This window comes from Mustela erminea, chromosome 14 (assembly GCF_009829155.1).
Source record: "Mustela erminea isolate mMusErm1 chromosome 14, mMusErm1.Pri, whole genome shotgun sequence".
NCBI lineage: Eukaryota > Metazoa > Chordata > Mammalia > Carnivora > Mustelidae > Mustela > Mustela erminea.
In genome coordinates this window covers 73,658,257-73,684,224 of record NC_045627.1, presented here as the reverse complement: position 1 = coordinate 73,684,224, position 25,968 = coordinate 73,658,257, and the positions used below count along the sequence as shown (strand labels likewise).

The 25,968-nt window shown below is 42.4% G+C and overlaps 1 long non-coding RNA gene across 2 annotated transcripts in view; it reads right to left on the bottom strand.

The window, feature by feature from the left end:
* LOC116573002 overlaps positions 1-4,498 on the bottom strand; it is a 106,024-nt gene extending 101,526 nt beyond the window's left edge. The window contains exons 1-2 of one of the 2 annotated variants that reach the window (XR_004278566.1): positions 4,398-4,498; positions 747-867 (exon numbers count right to left, since the gene is read on the bottom strand). This is a non-coding gene — a long non-coding RNA (uncharacterized LOC116573002). The remainder of the gene's footprint in view (positions 1-746; positions 868-4,397) is intronic. The other variant, XR_004278564.1, reaches the window with a different exon arrangement.
* Positions 4,499-25,968: the final 21,470 nt, after the last annotated feature.

Sequence of the window (25,968 nt, the reverse complement as noted above, 5' to 3'; positions counted from 1 at the left end):
ATGGCACTGCCAGTGAACCCAGCTGGCCCTGCCAATGACTCAACTTATCTGACCACATCTCTAAGGAGCCTGCTGACCTGGATGGCCCAGTCCTGACCATACAGTGACCAACAGACATCTTTTCCTGCCTTCATGACCAGCTTCCAGAGCCTCTGTGACCATGTCCCACCATGACTTTTCTTGAGTCTGTAGGTGACTGAGTTGGCTTGAGTCCCACTAACAGCAAGAGGTGCTTAGCTCATCTATGTGGTTTGGAGAAAGGAGGGATGTCTTCTGGGTAGAGCGCCTCTGGAAAGACTGAAGTAAAAGAACGTACTAACCTAGGGGAGACTTGGTCTTTTCCTATTTCCTCATCAGAACTGCCCCTTAGCTGCACCAGGTAAGCAAGGATTAAATCACCCTGCTGCACTAATCAGAGGTTTTCCTGGTCTCTTTGAACACCCTCTGTTCCTTCTAAATTCAAACTGACCATCCCAATTTCACCCTCACAAGGCAGGGCCAGTTCCTACTCTCAGAAAAAGCCAAATAAACTGAACCCTAGCCTGTGTCTGGTGCTTCCCCCTGCTCATCTGCACATCACCCCTGAGCCCTTGGATGAAAGGGAATTTGCTAACCATTCACCAGTTCTGCCCTCCAGCTATGGTCACAGGCTCTGCCTTTCCTGCCCAGCCTCCCGTAACAGCCACCACCACCTCCCCCCATGCTCAAGAACAAATGAGAGCTTCTAAGGCAGCAAAACACCCTACCTCCCCTTTCATTTCCAGGGCAGCTGTCACGACCCTGCTCGTCTTCTCCAGAGGTGACGAGCTGTCTGGCACAATCCGTCATCCCACTGCTCCAGAATGTAAATCACAGGAGGTCTCCTGCCTGAGAAAAACAATTAACACAAAATACCAGGATTACCGTCTGCCACATTCACAAATCCCTCCAGCTCACATTTGTCTCTCCCGACAATTTATGCCTTCACGGCATCAAGCTGTTCAAATACCCTGTGTTTTCCCTAAACGGACTGACTCGTGGTTCCTGGCACTGTTTGTACCATTTGCTGTAAAACCCAGAACTACGGGCAGCAATGCCCCATCAGAGGTGCTAATGCGTGGAGAGGATCAGGAGGTTTATCTTCTCTTGTCCCACCAAAGTGAAGGCACGTGTCTTCTTTCCAGTGAAAGGAAAACACGAGTTTCCAAATTCTTTTCTTTTTTTTTTATGACAGGGTTTGCACTCACCCCCTTTCTGAGCTACTCAACATGCCTGATTCTCCATGGTCCAAGTCACGAAGGTAAGAAACCATCATCACAATAACCCAGTGGTTCTCAACCAGGGATGATTTTGACTCCCGGGGAGTCTAAATGTGGGAGTCCGTATCTGGCAATGTCTGGAGAAATCGTTGACTGTTACAGGTTGGAAGTAGGAGTTCTATCCGTATTTAGTGGGAGGGCCACTAAATATTTAGTTTAGGCCAGAGATGCTGCTAAACATCCTACAAGGCACAGAACAGTTCCCTCCACCCACAGCAAAGAATTGTCTTCCTCCACATGTCCTTGGGATCCAGACACATTGCAAATAGCCCCATGTGGGTTGGCTTCTCCCGCATTCTGCTTCACGTCCCAAAGAGCCTCGCCTCAAAGCAAGATGGCTTTTGGAGGGGAATGAGAGAGCAGCGCTGGATGGCTCCCTACCTCCTGATCTCCTGCCTCCAAGAAGCAGCGATGTGACAGCATGATTAGGCAGAAAGAACATTTCCCCCAAAACAAACTGTGCACATTTGGGCATTTTATCCCCTGGAGGCTCCGTTTTCTTATTTGCACAATGTGGCCATGAAACAGCCCTGCCTGGCTCACAAGGTCACGGCCACGTTCATGAGAGGCAGCGTGTTAAAAGTTCACTGGAGCCGCCCGCGTGCTGAGTGGTGGTTGGGAGAAGGCACTGCGGCGATGACGAAGTGAAGGCGAGTACCGGCAGCAGCTGGCACCGGAACAGGCTCTCGTGCTGGGGAGCGAATTCTCTTGGACTTCTCCTCCCTCTTCCTCCTGGTCCCCTGAAACACGCGGGCGTTAGCACGCACGCACGCGTGCACGCACACGCACAACTGATGAGTACACTCGGGGCAGGAGAATCGTAAAGCTTTCGGAGGAGAACAATGAAATTGCTCCGCGGAGGACCAAGGGCGAGATGCGATGTTCCTCGCTGGCAGACCCCGCGGGACCTGGATGGGGCGAAGAGCTCCATGGAGTGAGATGCCTAAAGGGAATCTGAAAACCGTGAGGCCACCTTTTCCACTGGAGTCTGTTTGGGTGATGTAATGTGAATCCACCCACTATCCTATCCTCAGACCCTCAAAACTGCTTTGAGAAAGTGTGTGTGTGTGTGTGTGTGTGTGTGTGTGAGAGAGAGAGAGAGAGAGAGAGAGAAAATCAAGTGCTAAGAGAATCAACACAATGTGGAGAGGCAGGACTGGATATAGGAAAAGCCATGAGCATGTAAGTCATTCCCTACACACACACACACACACACACACACGGAGTCATAGAAATCTTGACAAAAGTCACAGAATTTGAGGAAGACGTGAATTAAGGGACGCCCAGATCACAGGAGGGGCAGGAAAGCACCCTGCCCAACTCTAGGTGGGTTGCCGGCAGGAGAGCGGGATTTCTGGGCTTTTTTAAAGTTATCCTGCATTCCTAGCCAGGCCATGCACACGTCTCTGGTGTGCCAACTCCCTACCACCAGCTGCTACAGAGGGGTCAGGGCAGAGATGCCAATGACAAGATCTCTCAAAGCCTATTTAACCAAAAGCACCACACAGCTTCCATCAGTGCGGAGAGCCCCTCCCGCTCTGGACAAGAAAAGAAAGGATTCTTGAGACTGAAATTTGCTTTCTCTCCCCAGCTAGCCTTGGATGGACTTGATGATATCCGTGATTTTGTCGAAGGAGCCATTGCTGGTGTTAATTGGACGGCAGCCAAGATGGCCTTGAAGGAAAAAAAAAAAGTTTTTAAAAGATCAACATTCATTAGTTTGGTTCTACATTAAGGGAAGCACATGTGGAGAAGGGAATAATTAGTGAAGTTAATTGCGGCTTCTCGCAGAACCAAGGGGAATCCAGTGAAATGTCCTGACATTCATGCAGAGCAATATGTTCAGTGCTCCTGCAACTAATTGCAATTAGCAAGTGAGAGAACATACGTAGAGTCTCTATGTGTAATTAATCACACGCCTTTATCACAGTAGACACAGGCTGCTGAGTGACAGGAGACACCTGCCTTGTGCTGTGCACCCCCTGCTCTCCTGTGCGGTGCCCCCCCTGCTCTTCTGTGCTGATCCCTGCTGTGCTTCTTCCCCTCCTTACACCTGTTTAGTGCCTCTTGCATATTCAAGTCCTGCCTTTGCGGGGCAGGCTTTCTCAACTGTGTTCCCACTAAAATATGTATCTATTAGCTTCCTGACATAAAGGAGGTACTCAGGAACTATTTCATTAAGGAATGAGCAAACGAATGGTAAGTAAGTTGGAAAGAGTCTTCTCCCATTTGTGTAGATGACAGTGGCCATGGACCCTTTGAGAGCCACAGAAAGGCAGCCTTTGAGATACAAGAGGCATTCAAGGAGATTTCAAGAATGGGCTAGGATGAGGCTGCTTGTCCAGAGGAGGTAGATCCTCGGATGCTTATGTTAAGTGGACAAGATGCCCTTGAAGGAAGTCCCCTTCCTCTTTTTCCAACACCCTCTTCTCAAGCATGACTTTGAATGGTCAGATACAGGCTTTCATTGTTGTTCCCAAATCATAACTCTACACTCCCCACCACCAAGAGAGAGAAACGTGATCCACTCCTCTGTAAAACATAAATACTTGCTTCTTCGTTGACTTTGCAAATCTTAGACTAGCAAAGGAGGTAATGCCTTGGGAAAAGCTTGGATCTTGTCTCTTTGATACCTGAAGATTTGAGAAGTCACTTGAGTTTGGAAGTGTATAAAATCTTAGATATGGAAGAGCTGAGCGTGGACCCAGAGTCCTTCTGATTCCTACACCTTCAGGAATCTCCTGTGACCAATAAAATCACTGACTTTTTTTTTTAAGACTCTATTTATTTATTTGACAGAGAGACACAGCGAGAGAGGGAACACAGTAGAGGGAATGGGAGAGGGAGAAGCAGGCTCCCTGCGGCAGGGAGCCCAATGTGGGGCTCAATCCCAGGACCTTGGGATCATGACCTGAGCCAAAGGCAGCTGCTTAACAACTGAGCCACCCAGGTGCCCCAGATCACCCCTGTTTTTGCCTGTCAAGTCACACTTATTATTTGGAGCTACCTTAGAATGTCAAAAGAGCCATGACAACTTAATTTGTTACAACAGAAGCTATAATAAACAGATCCCCAAATTCAGTGGCTGAAAGTGCTTACTTAGTTCATTGTTTTCCCATTTGCCAGTCCAGGGCAGACAGCGGTCATCTGTGAAAGCAGGCAAGAGGGTTCTGTTATCCTCGACAGCATCTTCCATGGTTGTCTGGCATTGCCCTTCCGGACAGAAGGGAAGAACACGTGGAAATTCAGAGGGAAGGATTTCCTTTTAAGCAAGGGACACCGAAACTGCTCCCATCATTGTTGCCGAAGTTCCAATGGGGAGAACTCAGCGACACCAAGTTGTAAGGCAGACGGGGACACGCCATCTCTCTCCAAGAATACTTCCCTATGTCCAGGAGGAAGGGAGGATGAAGTAGGTTGGGGAAATACTAGTTAAAAAAAAAAAAAAAAAAAAAAAAAAAAAAAAAAAGAGGGCAGGTCTTAAGATAGTTCATAAAAGTAGTTTTATCTCCATTTCAGTTACTTAGAGACGCGTATCAATCCCATGGTCCAAAGTCAGCAGTACTGTCTCGACCACGAGCTCTTTGGGGCAAGGAGGGACATGGTACCTGGCACACAGAAAGCGCTAAGGAAGTGTCAGGTCATGAACAATTGAATGGATTAATGAACTGATGAAATACCACCTAGGTCCCTCCAGCCTTGTTCTTGTATTTCTAAACATTTCTAGGATACTTTTTCCCTTGCTAAGCTTCAGTGGCCTCTGAATAAATGAGGCCCTGAAAACAATAATCTGGAAATCCCTTAAGGATTCACTCAGTCTGGAGGTTTCTGGACTCTGCCCGCTCTCCGTTCAATGAGTCCTGGCACCCTGGTGTCCCTAAAGCCTCACTCCCCTCTCGGGTCTACTGACACTTGACTTTGCCTTGAAAATCCTGTGACAACAGAAATCCTTTTGGAACACTTTAATTATTAGCCTCAAAAGAAAATCAATACAAAACAAAATGCAAAAAGACTTGACATCACACACAAGAGAAAAAGAGAGAAAAGGACATTTATTGGGTCCCCATTGCATTAAGACGGGATAAACATCCAGATAAATGCTGAGTGCCCAGAACATTCACACCCTCCTCAGGAGACAGCGATTATTGTCTCCAGCTTGCCCATGAAAAAATGAAGTCTCAGAAAGGCCGATAACTTTCCCAAGGTCACCAGTTAGACCCAGCAGAAGGTAGACCCAGAACTATCTAAATGAACCAACCAGCTGAATTCCTACTCTCTGAGAGACCAGCAAACCCAGAACTCATTTCTGAACTGACATGCGTAACAGTGACTTGTCACCTTTTCTTAAGGCTAAAGACAAAAAATGCCCTGCCAGTGGCCCGAGTGGAGTATCTTAAGAGACTTTTGCTTCAATCTCTTCTCGTAGAGGGGATTTTATTTAAAGGATGGAGATACTACATCAACCCTCCTCACCGTCATCAGAGCCTCTAGACCAGGGGACTTGAGAACACATCACGGTGCAGAGCACAAGCAAGACAAGATGTTCTTTAGTAATCAACCCAAGAGTGACAGGTGGCAGCTTCCCAGTTTGCGGGGGGGTACGGGGTGGGGGAGACACCCTTCAGGAAGCAGACAGTCTGATTATTTAAAAAGAAAGCCAGCCAGGCTGAGTAACAAATCTTGTTCCTTTCTTCATTAGGAAACTACTGTCCCTTCAGAAATTCCCAAGGCACAGGATAGCCGATAAGAATGAGAAGACAAGAAACAAAATCGCATCTGCCTGGATAATTAGCAATAACTCCTAATGCCAAAATTTGCATATTATCCTCAAATGCAGGTGTAGTGGCGCTGAAAATAAGGAAGAGGGAAACAACACGTGGAGCCAGTTCTACTGGCTGTGGGGCTTAGGGGTCACAGTTAGATGGGGTCCAAGGTTAGATTAGGGACAACCAAGATCTCACACACGGGCTTCACTCCTACACTCTTGGACATAATTTGTGAATCTTAACCGAACTTTAGAATGCTATCAACATATTAACCCCTCAACCACCAACAATCAATCTGCATTGACCGCCCCCCCCCCAAAAAAAACCTAATCGTCACCTTCTGCCTAAATCAACTTCTTGTAAAGTGTCTTTGATTAAGGAAAGCCAGAACAGCCCTAAGGAGCAGAGGAGGCTGAGAAAGTACAAGGGAAGGGAAAAGCCACCCTCCTGCAGACTGGTCAGCTGTTGCTGGGTGACTGTCACAACCCCAAGCCTCTAAGCAAACATCCAAAAAGACAGCCACACGGGTCTCCCCCAAGATTGTCCAGAAGATAAATGACATGAGTTGGGAGAAATCAGAGGGGGAGACGAACCATGAGAGACTGTGGACTCTGAGAAACAAACTGAGGGTTTTGGAGGGGGAGGGGGATGGGGGTTGGGTGAGCCTGGTGGTGGGTGTTAAGGAGGGCACGTGTTGCATGGAGCACTGGGTGTGGTGCATAAACAATGAATTCTGGAACACACACACACAAAATTAAATTTAATTAAAAAAAAAAAGTGTCTGTCCTAAAGCACTTGAAACTTTGAGGAGAAATCAGAGGGAATTAACACAATATCTACATTCTCTTAAAACCATTTCTAACCCACGCAAGGTAGACTGATGACAAGCTTAGTCTCTTTTTCTTGACCAAAGGACTCTCCCTTGGCCCAGCATTTTTATCTTACACATGTTAATCTCATTAGCAGAATTCTGATTTTTAAAAGGCAGCTGAGTCATATTTTGCTTAGATCCTTCTACAATTCCTCTCTCAGGAAGCCAACACATTTTCCAGAGGCCATGCATCAGCAGCTGAAAAAATACATATTAAAACTTAACAGTAATGTCCCCTATAACTAATGACCAAATTTGTGCTAATCCCCAACCATGTAACTTCGCACTCGAAGTGTGATCCTTAAATTAGCATCATTAGCGGCACTGAGTGCTTGTTAGAAATGCAGAATCTCAGGTCTCCCAGAAGCCAGCAGAATTAGAATCTGCATTTTACAAGATCCTCAAGGAATTCTGGTACACATGAAGTGTGAGAAGCACCCAACTAGAACAGAGACCGTTTTGTGTCAAATGCCTAATTGCTCTGTTTCCAAAGCTTACTTGTGTGCAGTACACTGTGCTAACCGGTTTGTTACCCAGCCACAGAGATTAAATGTGCAAATTTGAAAGAACATCTACAGCAGGCAATTAGTATTCGTCACAAGAGAAAAAGAACCAGAGGATAGAAGAAAAAGCAATGAACACACGAAGAGACATGCACACGTGCAAAGCTTCATTGGTACTGCAACTAATGAGTATCCTAATTTGGGTGAAGCACCTTACACACCTGCAGCAGAACAAATATGGATGAGCACTTTCTTTCTTTTTTTTTTTTTAATTATTTTTATTTATTTATTTATTTATTTATTTATTTATTTATTTATTTTTATTTGACACAGAGAAAGAGAGCACAAGCAGGGGAAGCAGCAGGCCGAGGTAGAGGGAAAAGAAGGCTCTCTGCTCACTGACTTGGGGCTCGATTCCAGGACCCTGAGATCACGACCTGAACAGACCCCCAACCAACTGAGCCACCAGGTGCCCCAGATGAGCTCTTTCTGATTAAATCAAGTTTGTCTATGGTCAGCCTCATCTTTATGAAGCTTAGAAAGTTACTTGTAACATCAAAAGAGATGACATTAATTAAAACTCCAAGCATTTGGATCATGTTAAATGTGAGCTAAATGAACTTTCTAGAAATCGAAAGCTGGCTACTTTATTCTGGGTTAACTGGGGCCTTACTACACACACACACACACACACACACGCGCAAAATTTTTATTTTAATGACCTGAAAAGTTTTGAATGATCTAAGGAGAAATAAAGAAAAAAAATTGGGGGAAGAAAAGCAATAGGGAAGATTTAAAAAAAAAAAAAAAAGAGAGACTGTAATCAGATTTTGTTACTACATACGGATCTAAATTTATGAAAGAATACGATAATCATATTTCTTTTTTTTATTTTTTATGTAACTTTTTTTTAATTTTTTTTTATTTTTTAATTTTTTTTTAATTTTTTATTTTTTATAAACATATATTTTTATCCTCAGGGGTACAGGTCTGTGAATCACCAGGTTTACACACTTCACAGCACTCACCAAAGCACATACCCTCCCCAATGTCCATAATCCCACCCCCTTCTCCCAAACTCCCTCCCCCCAGCAACCCTCAGTTTGTTTTGTGAGATTAAGAGTCACTTATGGTTTGTCTCCCTCCCAATCCCATCTTGTTTCATTTATTCTTCTTCTACCCACTTAAGCCACCATGTTGCATCACCACTTCCTCATATCAGGGAGATCATATGATAGTTGTCTTTCTCTGCTTGACTTATTTCGCTAAGCATGATACGCTCTAGTTCCATCCATGTTGTCGCAAATGGCAAGATTTCATTTCTTTTGATGGCTGCATAGTATTCCAATGTGTATATATACCACATCTTCTTGATCCATTCACCTGTTGATGGACATCTAGGTTCTTTCCATAGTTTGGCGATTGTGGACATTGCTGCTATAAACATTCGGGTGCACGTGCCCCTTTGGATCACTACGTTTGTATCTTTAGGGTAAATACCCAATAGTGCAATTGCTGGGTCATAGGGCAGTTCTATTTTCAACATTTTGAGGAACCTCCATGCTGTTTTCCAGAGTGGTTGCACCAGCTTGCATTCCCACCAACAGTGTAGGAGGGTTCCCCTTTCTCCGCATCCTCGCCAGCATCTGTCATTTCCTGACTTGTTTATTTTAGCCATTCTGACTGGTGTGAGGTGATATCTCATTGTGGTTTTGATTTGTATTTCCCTGATGCCGAGTGATATGGAGCACTTTTTCATGTGTCTGTTGGCCATCTAGATGTCTTCTCCACACTACGCCCCCTCGCTGGGTGGTTCTCTGGGTTCTGTGGCTCCTTCTCATTCAAGGATTAGGAGGGATCACACACCCAGCAGACACCAGTCACCGCGGATCCACAGGTCCTTAAAAAGACTTTCAAAGCCTCAATTCTATGTGACTTTGGGACCAGCTCGCAAGACCCGTGTCAAAATCTCAGAGATGGGACGCACATATATAGTCCGTCCACAAGGAATCACGGCCTTTGCTATCTGTCTTTTTTTTTTTTTAAGACAGAGAGATCACAAGTAGACAGAGAGGTAGGAAGAGAGAGGGGGAGAAGGAGAAGCAGGCTCCCTGCCAAGCAAAGAGCCCGATCCGGGACTCAATCCCAGGACCCTGAGATCATGACCTGAGCCGAAGGCAGAGGCTTAACCCACTGAACCACCCAGGTGCCCCAGTCTTTGCTATCTTAATCTTTCGGGGTTATTATTATTTTTTTAAGATTTTATTTATTTACTTGACAGAGATCACAAGTAGGCAGAGAGGCAGGCAGAGAGAGAGGGGGAAGCAGGCTCCCTGCTGAGCAGAGAGCCAGATGTGGGGCTCAATCCCAGGACCCTGAGATCATGACCTGAGCTGAAGGCAGAGGCTTTAACCCACTGAGTCGCCCAGGCACCCCTCTCCTTGGGTTATTAAGAGTGGGCCTTTGAAACTGGGGAATCAGCTCTGTTTCTCATTTCTGTGCTATTCTCTGGAAACACAAAGGCAAAGGGGACATGACTTGCCTTCAAGACATAGGGAACACTTATAACAGAGCTCTATCTAAGGTAGTCTGGGAACACCAAAGAGGCAATATACACTATTCTTCCTGGGTTGGGAAAAAAGGTGGGTCAGGGATTACAGGACTCTGCCATCTTTTTTGTTTCTGTTTTTGTAATCAACATACAATTTCCTATTAGTTTCAGATTTATAACATAGTGATTTAACATTTTTATATATTATGAAGGGATCCTCAAGATAAGTCTAATTTTCATCTGTCACCATACAAAGTTATTACAGTGTTACTGAAAATGTTCCCAAGGCTGTCCATTCCATCCCTAAGACTTACTTATTTTATTACTGAGAATTTGTACCTTTTAATATCCTTCACCTATCCTTAAACCAAACATTGATAGTACTGTTTACACTCCGGTGTGGAAGAGTAACTCAGTTAATATTTGCTCTCAAAAGCTTCTCTTCAAGTAAGTATTTACTTTTTCTTTCTCCTCCTAAGGGGGGTAAAAAATAAAAACAAAGGTGGTATGAAACAGAAACTTAATTTTCCAATTAAACCAAACGTTGTCTGTAAGTTTAAACCAGAGGGTACAAAGATTGAAAGCTGGCAGAGGATACATCAGCCAGAGTCCAACAGAAATTGGATAGATCACACAAATAAGTTTTTTAAGGAGTAATTTACCTGTCTACCAGGTTAAAGGAAGACATTGAATACAAAATCAACTCAAAATGGATCCTAGAGAAAGCCTCAAACTACAGCAGAAAAATCTACTAAAGAAAACATAAGAAAATTTCTTTGTGACCTTGAGTTAAGCAGATTTCTTAAACACAAAATGCACAATAAAAGAAAAACTGACAAACTGAACTTAATAAAAAATTTCTTCAAAATTCAGATTTTATACTCCACTTCCAGATACTCTGATTTAATAGCTCTATGGTGAGGCATAGACATCTTTAGAGAAATCTTAGGGTAGTTCTGATGTAAGTGGGCCCCAGAACATGCTTCCTTTCCTTAGTCTTGTGTTCCTCAAAGACGGACAGCCAATCCACCCTCTTCCCCTGCTTAGAAGCTTCTGGTTGGGTGACTTTCAGCACAATTTGCTTTACATCTCTGAACCCTAGTTTTGCCATCTTCATAATAAAAATAATAAAACCTAACTTAAAGAGTTTGGAAAGGATTGAATAGAATAAATGAAAGTGCTTGGTATAGAATCTGGCCTACAACAAATGCTCAGAGTATTATTTTCTTTTTTCCCCAGTTGGCTAGGCATGCTATATACTATATCTTATGCTCTTCTATCATTTCTGTAATCTTTGTGTGACCGTATGTTTAATCCATAGGTTTATGACCAACGTCCCTGAGTTGCCACTTCCCTGAAGGCACAAATATGGCTTATGTGTGTCCTCCAGATGCTGGAATGCATATTATGGCCACGTGTCTTAACTCATTCTTAATGGCCACAAATCTTAACTCATTATGGAAATGCTAATAAAAACTGCCCATCCATCCATCTCCCCCAGCAGCCTGCCTGAAATCCCTCCATTACCGGTTTGTTCCTTGAATTAAGCCAGAGTTCAGTGCAAATGGGAAAATACCCAAGGGTGGGCCCTCAAACTTTCTACTTAATGAAGGGGTCTTTGGTCCTCGGTTGCTGAGTTCCTCCCTCAAGAAGCCAGAGGTCCAGATCAGGGAAACCCTAAGGAGGCAGGAGGGAATAAGAGATGAGGTGCATAGATTTAAGAAGGGCAAGAGGTCAAAGCCTAGACCAGTGAAGGGAAAGGTGAGTCATAAGGGTAATTTGGCTACCTGAGAGCCAACCTGAGAGAGAGAGAGTGTGTGTGTGTGTGTGTCATGCAGTCCCCATGGCCAGCCCAGGACAACACAGAGTCCTGAGAAGAGATGGGGGTAATGGGTAATGGTGGGTATAGAAGGAAGCGGGGGAGACCATAGGAAACCCATTATGCCTGCAGAGACACCCTTCCATTTGCCCCTACCCCTAATAGCCACTCAGGTAGTTCTGGAACCTCACAGGCTCTGAGCACCAGCTCCACACGGTATTCCCATGGTGCCTCTTCCTGCCCAAAGCAAAAAAGGGCATCTGCATGGAAATGTAGAAACTTCTGTCCTAGCATCATGTGAGAGGAGTCATCCACTGGGACATCTAGTTCCCTCTGTGGTCAGAGCTCACATCAGCACGAGTCTTCCTTCATGCTCTCTGAGCTCGGAAGCCAGGGTATGGAAAAACGTAGAGGCTGTGTTCTAGCTGAAGAAAAGTGAATCGTGGTATTTTCCAGAAAATTCAGCTAGGGCCTCAAGGCCGGTGGGTACCAGCTGGGTCACATAAGTGGCATTCCCCCACCCCACAGCCTCGCCATATGCTCACCCTCCTCCTCACAGTCTCCCTGAAGGATGGTGTTGAGCAGAAAAGCGTGAGGTCTTTGTTCAGGCTTTTGCAGGAGCCAGATTTCTGTGAAGAAGAAATGCAAATCCTTCTACATCTGAAAGTCAACCTCTAGAGACGTCTACTCACTGCCAGCCCCTGATGTCATGCCTCTTTTGATCCCTGTCGATGGCTATAACTCTGTCTCCAAGAAGGCTGGAGGTCAGGGCAGCTCTCACAGAGGAGGTCCGTGGGGTATTGCAGGAGAGGTCGCTGCTGGCCCTGTAACATAATCCAATTCTCTATTCTTTATTCTATTTGCATGTGTAAGATATTTTTATTTAATATTAACCCTCCATGAAGGATACCTGCTTGTTGCTAGGGGATAGAAAACTAAATAAGCATAGTCCCTGCTCATATTCCAAGTACGGATTTTGGGGGAGGTTAATAAATATAATTTACTGACCAAGTGCAAAGCATCTTATTATTTTATAACTTTAAATCTTTCATACATATAAGTATATACACACATATGTGAATATATGTACTTATATATTTATTCACATTTATTTTTTACATATATGATTATATTATCATTTCTACATATGAATATATTTTATACTTATATATATCTTATAAATAACAGATGCATTTATGTCTGTCTCTTCATATATATAAAATATATATTTGTGTTTTGGAAATGACAATGGCATTTTTTCCTAATGATCAAAGTAGTAAAGGAGTAATTAAGGGTACAGAATTTAAAGTCAAGTTGCCTTTGACCTTGGGCCAGTTACTTATTTGCTAAGAGAAAGAGACTAGCAAGTCCTAACAGGCACAGAGAAGAAAATCCGAGGAAGCCCATCACCCAGAGTTAAAACAGTTAATAGTTTGCTAAATACAACTCCTGGGTATTTTCTATACAATTCTTTCCCTACACACAGTCATGTACTTTGTTTTTACAAAATGACATATTCCATTTACTGTTCATATCTGACTTTTCTCCCCAACATGGAGTGGGCGTCTTTATGAGTCAGTGCACGGAGAACCCTACTGTCTCTGTAATGGCTTCCCAGTAGTTCACAGTTTGCAAATTGTCTCCTCTCCTCTATTTCTTTTTCTAATAGAGTTGGCACATCCGGAAAAAATACTACCAGATAACAGTTGTGACAATGCACATTCTTTTCACATTTCTGACTTTAATGGGAGTTTTATCACAGGGCATGGGGCTAGCCATGGATTATAAATATGTATTTAATGTTATAAGCTTTTCCATTTATTGATATTTTATTGAGTTTTTGTATCAGGAATGGATACTAATTTTTATCAAATGCTTATTCAGCATTGACCAAGATGATCAGCTACACTTTCCTTTGCTGTTAATAACTTGAATTATATTGATTTCCTAATATCAAATAATTAATGTGGTCCTTAAACTTACCTTGTCATGGTGATTTTTCTCTTTCTCTTAACATACTGCTGGATTCTGTTTACTATGATGATTACAGATGCCCAAATCCCAAAAAAGATAGCGTGTATATATATATATATATATATATATATATATATATATATATACATACATACACACATATATATACAGCTAATGCATAAATATATATATATAGCTATATACATATAATATGTAGCTGTTAAACATATTTTATATATTCATATAAAGCACAAGGAGCGCACAAAAGAAATCTATAAATATATTTCATTTTCTTTTTGTGTGCTCCTTGCTCTTATGTTGGAGTTAATGCTGTTTTTTATAATAATAATTGGAAATATTTTGTTCTATCTTTATGCTTAAAAGGCTAGGTAGATTTGTTCCCTGAAGGTTGAAAGTATTTGCAAGGAAAATAATCCTTTGACAAATTTCTCAATTTTCAATTCTAGATACTATTGTACTTTGGTTTTCTACCTCCCTTAGGGCATTTCTGGTCATTTACATCTTTTCCCATTTGGGGGTAAAATAGTCACAAAGCCCCAAGGCTCTTCAGCTGTTCTGTGAAGTCCATGCATTTTCCTCCACTGGCCGCTTTTGTCAAGTAGAGATCCTAGTTCTCCATGAAAATGGCTTTTCCCACCTCTCCTACTACCTGCTGAAACCTCTGGATTGAGGAGTCATTCCCCCTACAACAGCAGACTAAAATCAGGTGGCTATCAAGAAGCTGAATCAAAAAACAAAATGAAGTGAGGTGGTGAGGTTGTGAGGTGTGACCTTGAGCTATGACCTCCATCCCCAATCCCAGTACAGGAAGAAAGACTGGGCACTGCTTGCCTCTCCTGCCTTCCCAGGCCTCCAGTTCTCAGCTCTTTTCATTCTAGCAATCTATTTCATCTTACTGAATACCCACCTTAGGAGAACATATCTGTGACCTCCATTTTGCAGAGGAAAGTGAATGTGAAAGATTTCTTAGTCAAGCTGGGCTCACACCAGTAGTCAGTGGTGCAGATCTAGGACTTGAACCCAAGGCGGTCAGCCTACACAGTCTATGGCCCTACCCCCACTCTCACCAGCATATTTACTGTCTGAGCTCTGGTGATTCTTAAAGCCCTGCTTTACTCTATGCCTCCCACAAGGTTGGGGACATGACACTAAGTGACAGTTAAGTTTCTATCACTTGCAACCAAAACAAGCCCAACTAATAAAGCTGCTAATGGGTCTTTGCCCATCCCTATCTGATTATAAATTCCTTTAATGGTGCACTGTACTTTCTCTGTAAAGCCTGCCTAGCACAAGGACTTCCATAAAAATGCCACCAGGAAGATCAAGTTCCAAGTAAGTCTGCCATCGTTAGATTGATTCTGGGTTCTAACGATAAATCATAGGAAAACTAACTTAAAATGTACTACATAATTAAATATTAATAAATATGGTATGTACATGGAGACAAATAGCAAGCTGGAGGGGCTGAATCTTAGCATTCCACACTGGTACGATGTGGTCGATCCTGGCTAGTTGGGTTACCTTTTGGGGATTTAATTTCCACAGCTGTCATAGAAACCACTGGACTTACAGGGTATGAAATGAATGTGAATTCTTGAAGACTGAGAAGTACTGGATGCGAGGGGTTCTGGCTCAGTTACAGCTATTGAACCACCAAAGGCAGAAGAGCAGAACAGCAAGAGAGATGGAGCCTCCATGCTGTTTAGGCACGTGACGTCATGGGCACTGGGTGTTACCTAAGACTGAAGAATCCCTGACCTCTGCCTCTGAAACTAATAATACGCTCTATGTTAATTAACTGAGTGTAAATAAAATAAAATTTAATTTAAAACAAGAAAGAGACGGAGACATAGTAACAGAGGGAACCCCCACCCCTGACACTGCCAACAGCAGAAGGGACGGATGGTACTGAGGGACCCGGGACAGATCCCTTTGTCCTTGGGCACAGGGAAAAAAAGCCTTGGTTTAAAAGAACAACTACAGGGGAGCTGGGTGGCTCAGTGGGTTAAAGCCTCTGCATTCAGCTCAGGTCATGATTCCAGGGTCCTGAGATCAAGCCCTGCAACGGGCTCTCTGCTCAGCAGGGAGCCTGTTTCCCTTCCCCTCTCTCTGCCTGCCTCTCTGACCACTTGTGATCTCTGTGAAATAAATAAATAAAATCTTTAAAAAAAAAAGATTTGACAGAGAGAGATTACAAGTAGATGGATAGGGAGACAGAGAGAGAGAGAGAGAGAGAAAGGGAAGCAGGCTCCCTGCTGAGCAGAGAGCCCGATGCGGGGCTCGATCTCAGGACCCTGAGATCATGACCTGAGCCGAAGGCAGCGGCTTAACCCACTGAGCCACCCAGGCGCCCCAATAAATAAAATCTTTAATAAATAAATAAATAAAAGAATAACTACACATAAAAGGGACAATTCTAGAGGTCTGTCAAGTGGTAGAGGAGCCATGGGAAAGCTCTCCCAGTCAGAGGGACTGCAGAATGACACAGTTGATGTTCCCAACCCTACCGTAAAGATCTAGACCAAAGCCGGGTCCAGACACTATAACAGGTGGGTTTAGTTGTCACAGAAAGCTTGCAAGCTCCCTGAGCCCAGGGTCCATGAGCTCATACCAGCTGCCCTGGAGTGCTTGGGTACAGAACACCTGTCATGGTATTGCATGCACGTGTGTGTGTGTTTTCATCTTTACTGTTTTACTTATTTTTACTTTTTTATTTTTTCTAAAATTTACTTCTTTATTTTAGAGAGAGAGAGCACGTGTACGCATGCAAAAGCAGGGAGTGGGGCAGAGAGAGAGGGAGAGAGAGAACCTTCAGACTGCCCGCTGAGCAGGGAGCCTGGCAGGGCTCAATCCCAGGACCCTGAGATCATGACCTTTGCCTAAATCAAAAGACAGGCACTTCCCTGACTGAGCCCTTTATTTTTACTTTTTAAAATTTGTCTTCTTTTGTTTCTATTTTCTTTTTCTTTTTGGTTTTGTTCTTTTCTTTCTTGTTCTCTTTCTTCTTTTCTCCTTTTTTTCTTCCCCTTGGTTCTTTTCTCCTTCTTTCTTTGCACCATGATCAGATGGGATGCAAGGATGGTTCAATATCATTTGCAAATCAATCAATGTCATCCTCCACATCAACACAACAAAGGATAAAAATCAGATGATCCTCTCACTGCAGAGAAAGCATCTGACAAGATTCAGCCATTCATTCATGATAGAAACTCTCAACAAAATGGGATTAGAGGGAACATACCTCAACATAAGAGAGTCCACATATGAAAAACCCACAGCTAACATTATACTTAATGGTAATAAAAAGAGTGAAAAATAGACCCAGAGATCAGTAGAACAGGGGAGAGATCCCAGAAATAAATCCACACTGATATGGTCAACTAATGTATGACAAAGAAGGCAAGAATACACAATGGAGAAAAGACAGTCTACTCAACAAATGGTGTTGGGAAAATTGGGCAGCTACGTGAAAAAGAATGAAACTGGACCACTTTCTTACACCACAAATGAAAGTAAATTCAAAAGGGATTAAAGACCTAAATGTGAGACCTGAAACCAAAAAAGTCCTAAAAGAACATGGGTGATAATTCCTCTGACATTAGCCACAGCAACGTTTTTCTAGATAGGTCTCCTAAGGCAAGGGAATCCAAAGCAAAATAAGCTGTTGGGACTACATCAAAATAAAAAGCGTTTGCACAGCAAACAAAAAGACAAAAACAAAACAAAAACAAAACAAAAAGACAACCTATGGAGTGGGAGAAGATATTTGCAAATGACTGATCCAATAAGGGGTTAGTATCCAAAATATATAAAAAACTCATACAACTCAACACCTAAAAAAAACAAACAAACCAATTTTTAAATGGGCAGAGGAGCTGGGTAGACATTTTTCCAAAGAAGACACACAGATGACCAGCACACACATGAAAAGATGCTCAACATCACTGATCAGGGAAATGCAAATAAAAGCACAATGATATATCACCTCACACCTGTAAGAATGGCTAAAATCAAGAAGACAGAAAACAACAAGTGTTGGTGAGGGTGTGGAGAAAAAGGATCCCCCTTGCCCTGTCCGTAGGAATGCAAACTGGTGTAGCCTCTGTGGAAAACAGTATGGAGTTTCTTCAAAAATTGAAATTAGAAATACCATATGATCCAATGATTCCACTCTTAGGTAATTACCTAGGGAAAACAAAAACACTAACTCCAAAAGACAAATGCACCCCTGTGTTTATTGCAGGATTATTTACAATAGTAATTTTTTACTATTGATATAATATATAATACACTATATATTATATATTTACTTATTTATATATGACTATTAATATAATATATAATATTAGTAAACAGCAATTTACTAATACAATAGTAAATAAGCCATGGAAGCAACCTCAGTGCCCATCAATAGACAAATGGGTCAGGAAAACATGGGATATACACAATGGTATAATGACGCAGCCATTAAAAAAAAAAAGTGTGACATTGTATCATTTGAGACAACATGGATGGAGATAGAGGGTATGACGTTACATGAAATAAGATTGAGAGAGACAGCTACCATATGATTCTACTCATAAATGGAATTTTAGAATCTAAAAAATGAATAAACAAAAAGCAGAATCAGAACTCTAAATTCAGAGAATGAACTGAGGATTGCCAGAGGGGAGGGAGTGGGGGGGATGGGCAAAATGAGTGAAGGGGAGAGGGAGATACAGGCCTCCAGTTATGGAATGAGTAAGTCACTAGAATAAACAGCGGGACACAAGGAATTCAGTCGATGACACTGTGATAGTCATGTCAGGCGGCAGATGGTGGCTACGCTTGCGGTGAACCAGGCATAACGTACAGACTTGTCCAATCACTAAGTCGTACACCTGAAACCAAAGTCACATTGTGCAGCAACTACCCTCAGACAAAAAACAGAACAAGTGCTGGATGCGACCAAAAGTAACAAAATAAAACTTTTCTACAAACAGATCCCAAATCTCAGATTCCCTTTGAAGACCCCAAGAACTTCATAAACCAATGACCACCATTTCTTGGACGAGAAATCTGACCGTGGGCATCTCTCTCCAAAAGAACACAGGTCATATCTTAAATAATTCCTAAGGTCCACAGTGTTAACAGAACCGAAAACCTCCAGAAAACCCACCCCCCCACTTCTCCTTTTTTTACTCATCTGGATTGGTCTAGACAGCTTATGAGTGTGCGGCATCAGTGCTGACGGAACACTGACGTTGTACGAGGGTTTTCTTTTCCGCTGTGCAGGTATTTTCATGTTGAGAGTTCTCTGTCTTCTCTTTTTAGAAAGGAAAAATCTGTCATCCGGAGCCATGCTGCAGTTTTTTGCAGATCTCATTTTGCTGACCTTGCTAAGCACCATCATTTCCTTTAATGATATTATTCATAAGAACAGTAATTGCCTCTAAAATGGCAAAACGCCCTGTTTTTCCCTGACACTGTAACAGCAGTTTAATGAAATATGCCAATGGCATAGTCAATGCCAAACAATGGCAGGAGACCCTTCCCCACCTCCTGGAGAACCACCTGGAGGGTATTTAATACCATGGGGTTGCTGTTAACTAGAACTGTCCAAAAGAATCATAGAACAGTGCTGTTTATTGGATTTACTCATTAAAAACATGTAAGATCCACTTAGAAATTGAACAGCTGTTTCTACTTCTTATCTTCAGGTTGGGAGAAAAAAACATATTTTCTTGCAACTAGAGCTGGGCTTCACTCATCACCTGATGTGCTGGAAATTAATTATGCAGCAAAGATTTTGCTGCATCAGAGCTTTCTACAATCCTAAGACATAAATGTTGTCTATAACTTTATAAAAGGAAAAGATTATATGATGAGCTCAGCTTTATTTCACCAATATCTGCAACGGAAAGAAAATAAAAAGCACCTTTTCTTGAAGAACAGCTCATCTCCAGGGGCTAACACTGTACTCTCTATGCCCAGAATAATAAAGGGGATGTTGCTGGAGAAATCATGAGGATGTCCTTGCTTTTTTCTGGGGGAAAAAAAAAACACTACTGAACATAGTTCCTTAGTTTCAAAAGAAGTAAAAATGTGAGTCCTAGCATTTGGTGGGAATTTTAAGCGAAACAGTATTTTCTCTATATTTCTGTCCCCTCTCCTGCTATTCCCCAACTCAATGGCCATCTTCTGAGTGACAGGAAATCCAGTCTACCCTGTCGCCGTGTACAGTCTTCCTCCTACAGAAATAACCTAGCAAAGGACAGCCTTCTGTGGGCTAGAGGCCAGGTCCTTTGTCTGTGTGACACTGAATCCCCATGACAGGTCTACTGCACAGGTAAGGAAAGTGAAGTTAACTGTCCCAGCTCCTTACCCAAACTACTCAAGCATTAGAAATTAAAACAAAACAAAAGAGTAACAACAACAAAAAACTCAGCCCCTAATATTCGGAAACTGACAGCTGAGCCTTACTGATATTACAAACAGATCTGATGCTTACTACCAAACCATACCACTCTCCTGTTGGTCATAATATCACAGGGTATCTACTTAGGTCATTGCATATACCAATACCCAATGTCCCTTCTCTCCGTGGCTAAACGAGTGACTTCTGCTTCTGTACCAAATATAACTTTATCCTCTCTAGCCTCCTTCCTTATAGATAAGATTTATTAATTAATTATAGAATAACCCCATCAAGACCTAAAAGGCACTTCCTCAGACATTTCCCAAATGGACCCATCTAAATCCAAAGGCCTACCATAGTTCTTTCCAACACCCTCTTATTAAGATCCCCCACAGTTACCTATGATGTGTGCTTTCCCACTGTTGCAATGAGGAATAGACTACTTTCTCAACTCCATGTGTGTTCCTATGGTCTAAAGCCACTGGGCTCTACCCACTCTACAACGTCTTCACTTGTCCTCTGAACTGGCCTAAGCCTCTCTTTTTCTCATCTCTAAAATGAGAATGAGCAAAATATCTAATTCCTGGAGCGGTTGTAAAGATTAAATGAAATGGTGAACTTACTGAATGCAAGTTCAACTTACCACCATTTCTACCATGATCCTAATAACTACTGTCTTCTTCACAATGACCCTTTATTGCCTCCGGGAGACCTTTTCTGAGAGTCCGATTTCAAAGAAGTCAGTCCTTCCGTACCTTCACACATGTATTAAGCTCATGCCGCATGCAAAACACTTTCCACCACCTCTCAGAATTCCTTTCTGCTGAAAATTTCTAAGAAAAATTTCAAAGCGTAGGAAGGCTTTGCTCACTATTAAAAATTCTTTACATGTTGCCTTGTATATTATTTCTGTTTCTTTATTTCTCTTTTTATCCTCTTTATCTCAAACAAGATGGTGTCTGCCTTTAAGGAGCTTACTATATCCTGGAGTTGTAACCTCCATAGCTCTTGGCACATAGTAAATGATCAACAAAACATGCGTTGATTGAAACAAAGGGCAAGTATAGACAGAAATGTACCACTGAAAGTGTAAAAGAACTCCCTTTTTTTTTTTTTTTTTTGAGACACAGAGCGAGTATGCACTTGTGTGGGGAGGGGCAGAGGCAAAGAAAGAGAATCCCAGGTAGGCTCCATACCCGCGCAGAGTCTGACCTGAGGCTCGATCTCATGACCCTCAGCCAAAACCAAGAGTGGGACACTTAACAGACTGAGCCAACCAGGCATCCCCCACACTTGTATTCTTTTTAAGAAAACTCTATCCTGGGGCGCCTGGGTAGCTCATTGGATTAAGCTGCTGCCTTCGGCTCAGGTCATGATTTTAGGGTCCTGAGATTGAGCCCCGCATGGGGCTCTCTGCTCAGCAGGGAGCCTGCTTCCTCCTCTTTCTCTGCCTACTTGTGATCTCTCTTTCTCTGTCAAATAAATAAATAAAATCTTTAAAAAATAAATAAGTTAAATTAAATTTTTTAAAAAAAGAAAACTCTATCCTGAACATGGTGCTTGAACTTATGACCTTGAGATCAAGAGTGGCAAGTTCTACCGGAGCCCAGCCAGCCACTCCTAAAGGAACTGGTTTTGTAAAACTATAGGCTCTGAAGCCTGGGGACATGTAGGAATAAGAAATGCAGGTGCCCTTTGCCCTATGGCCTCCCCTTACTGTTTCCCTCCTCTCGGGTTGCTGGTTTTTGTATTCTTCAGATTAACAAGATCCCATTGTTTTTAAGTGTTTTTCCCATCAAGTTAGGAAAGAGTCTTACAAAAAGAGTACATTTCATAGTGTTCCCTTTCAGGAACTTTTTAAAAATACTCTTTTTCTTTCCCACTCTACCACCAAACATATTTTTCTTGGCTCCAGATAGCATAAATTTCTATTAGTAATGAGGAAGTTTCTTTCTGATCACTCTTTTCTAGCTCATAAACATCTTCCAGGGTTTTAGGGTTTTTTTAAATGATGGGGTTGGGGGAAGCAGCTTTCAGTGCAGCATAAATGTTTAATTTGCTGTATGTAGCAAGCACTCCTTTGATGTCCTAAGCCTGCTGCATTAGATTTTCAGTATTTCTTAGAAGGTAGGGGTCAAAAGACCCCTTCCCTACTATTGAATATAATCTTTTTTTTTTTTTGAAAATTACTTGGCTTAACTCCTAGGGAAATAATATTTTCTTTAAAAGTAAAGAACAACGCTCCCCCCACTCAGACCCTAACTGTGAAATTCCACCACGACTGGAGGGTGCCCCAAGGTGTCTGTTGGCCCAGCAAAGACATCTCCCTGTGCCACCACGGTGACTCGCTTCAAGTGGCAAAGCTTGTCCCCCTTCCACACTCCCCACCAGGCCTACTGCAAAAAGGATAACTCTGCTCCTACTCCCCAGCTGTTTGCATTTCTTCCTCACTCAGGTGCCCGTATCCAAAGCTGGGAGCATGGTGACCATGTCACGGTGTGTGTCCTGCTTGCATGAATGCCTTCCACCGGTACCCACGCATCTGAGAGAGCCACAGCATTTTAGTTCCAGTGAGAAAAGCCAGATGCGGTTACATGCACAGCATGTTTCCACCTACATCAACTCTCACAATCCAAATTCCTATATATGTGTGTGTAAATGTTTGTGTATGATTGTTGAAACATGAGGAACGTTTAGATGGGTCTATGATCAACGGTATTGGCTTAGCTCCAGGAGTAAGGGGCACGGGGGGATGATAGGGTAAAAATGATTATATTGTAGTTATATATTTTTGGATATTTTTTCACTTCATGGAAGAAAGCGTATGATTTTTTTAAATAAAAAGTGAAAAAAATGTAATAAAAGCTCAAAAATCTCTTTTAGTCCTTTCTGACTCTTGAAGTTGTCCCTGCAGTGCTCAAAAACCCCTTCTGGCAAGAGTAAGAAATAGAAATCCCAGACACCGTAGCATGATGAAGAAAAGGGCCCTGGGCTTCAAGGAAGAACATCTGCGTGTAAGGAAATTTGAGGTTAGCAAAATAGATTACTGGGTGTCTCCAAAGGAAAATTATGCATTGTTTGGCTCATATGCCTCAGGAGGACCTGATTCTCATCTTTCATTGCCTTTGAGCAACTTTACAACTCTGAAAGTTGTAGATAATTGAGAGCAATGCAAAAGAATTTTTTTTTTGTACAGGCAGGCAATTGGGTTTTTATCTGGTAGAGGAACAAGTCTCATTCCCCTGCCTCCACCTTTTACTGCTATCAGTAGGTCTGTTCTTGGGATTTTTCTTTGAACTCCTTATGAAATCTTAGCAGTTCCCTCATTAGCAGTGATTTAAATAAAATGTTTATTTTATATCTGAATGAGAATCATCATAATTTTATTTTTTTTCCAATTAGCCCTTAACTTGGGATTGAATCCCATGGTGACTGGGACCAGCGAAGTCAGCTCCTTCGTTCTCCTGTCCCCGTCCAACCACCTTATTACCCTTCTGCCTGTTACATTCTGTCTCTCTCCTGCTCATATCCCTCCATCCACACGGATCCGGAGGCTTCAGCTGTCATGATGTTCACTCGTTGTCTTTGGGTGGTGGGATCCGAGGAGATGTGTAGACTTTTCTCACTCGCCTGCATTGCTTCAATCTTTTATCATTGATATCTACCATTTTTATAACTCAATAAAGTATATGTAAGTAAGGTCTGACACTTGTCCAAATTTCTTAAGTCGTTTTTTTTTCTCTCCTAATTTTGTATATCTTTGATCTTCAAGGAATAAGAACAGTGAGAAATCTGACATATTAGCAGAGGCCAGTAAACTTTATCAAAGAAGAAATGAGAAGACATGCAGTACTCAATGAGCAGCGTTTCTGAAGCCTGCCCTACTGGCACGGATGCCTCTGGCATTCCTCAGTCTTTTCACAAGGCGGCCCCATCCCTGAAGCCTCCCCCTACACCCCACCAAGAGCTCAGCCTTTCTGCCCCTGAGTTCCTGCTGCACTACTGTCCTAATGAGGTCTTTTCCAGGTGGCCAGCAATTTGTTGATATATCCCTAAGATGCACCAAAGAAATCAGCACATCCATTTTGTAATAGCAACCACCAAAGGCCTTTGAAGGAAATACATCATTCTGAAAGGTAAGTGTAGACACCAAGTTTTCCGAGGACACTGTAAGAGGTATAGCAGCATCCCTGTTCATCCCCTCTAGATGCCAGAAGCACATTTCTCCTCTTCCACTCCCCACTTGCCACAAGCCTGTTGTCCTCTGGGGAGCAAAATGGCTCCCGGTTGAGAATCACTGGTCTAGCGCATTGGGCTGGTACTCCAGCCAAGCACTGTGCTAAATTCTGGAATTAGAATGCTATATATGAGAGTCAGGAAGGCAGTCACCAATGGGTTGTCCTCTTGCAGACCCTGATCACCATCTAGTTGAAGAAAGGAGATAGGACTTGTCCTTCCAAAGGACTTTCTCTGAAGAATGCTTTTCTGATGCAGTTCTGAGGGAAGCCACATACTGTATGATGCTGTCTGGAACACAACGCCAACGCTACATGAAAAAATCCCTTACGACACCACTAGGAACATTCCATAATTCAGTGCTCGATTAGGCATGACTTTCTGATACCAAACCAGATAAAACTATTACAAGAAAATTAAACTACAGACCAACAGCCCTCATAAACACAGATGCAAAAGTCCTTAATGAAATTTAAGCAACTTGAATCCAGTGATATATCATTGGATAATATATCATGACCAAGTGGAATTTATCTCATGAAAGCAACATTGATTCCACATTCAAAATTCAACAGATAGAATTCAACATATTAGTAGATTTCAAAAACTAAAAAATGGACTATATACACATTTTTCTAAAAAACAGATCATCATTTACAGATTTTTCTTTTCGCATAACTGTGAGGAAAAAGTCTGCAAAGCTTCTGCCACCATGTAACAGGATCTGTCTTTCTCTAGTTTCCAAAATTATGTTCCTCCCTTTGTTCCAAGCACTTGGTGTTCTCAATGTCTTTCACTATATAGTATTTCTCCTAAAAGTCTTTTCAAGGTGACCTTGACATTTTCTATTCTGTTCTTTGGACATCTACCAACATCTCCCTGATTCCAGAGCCACTCCCACATTCTAAGTATTTGTTATGGCGGTACCCACTTCCAAGTACCAAAATGTGTATTAGTTTTTTATTGTATCTAGAAAATTTCCACAAACATAGCAGCTTAAAATAGTATTAAAACACCCTTTTAATACCTCTGAGTTCTTCAGTTCCAAACCCCAAACAGGCTCAACTAGGTGGTCTGCTGAGGGTTTTCCAAGACCAGAATTAAGGCCTAGTTGGGCTTTTCTCCAGAAATCTTGTGGAAGAAACTGCTTCCAAGCTGCCTCGGGTTGTTGGAATGTCCTTGTGTTTGTAGGACTGAGGTACCTGATTCCTTGCTGGCTGTCGATCAGAGTTCACGTTAAGCTTCCTGAGGCTACCTGCAGTTCCTTCTCATGTGGCCTCCTCCATCTTCAAACTAAGAAAGGCAGGTGAAGTCCTTCCCATGCTTTAAATATCTGTTCTTTCAAAGGGTTTGTGTGATTAAGTTAGGTCAAGCTGAATGGCCTCCATTTGCTATATAACATACATAACCATCTGACTCACATCTCACAATACCCACAGATTCCATCCACACTCAAAGGGGAGGGTATTATAAGGATGAGCTCCACTAGGGACCACTCTCAGAATTCTGCCCACTGACAAATTTTGGAGGTG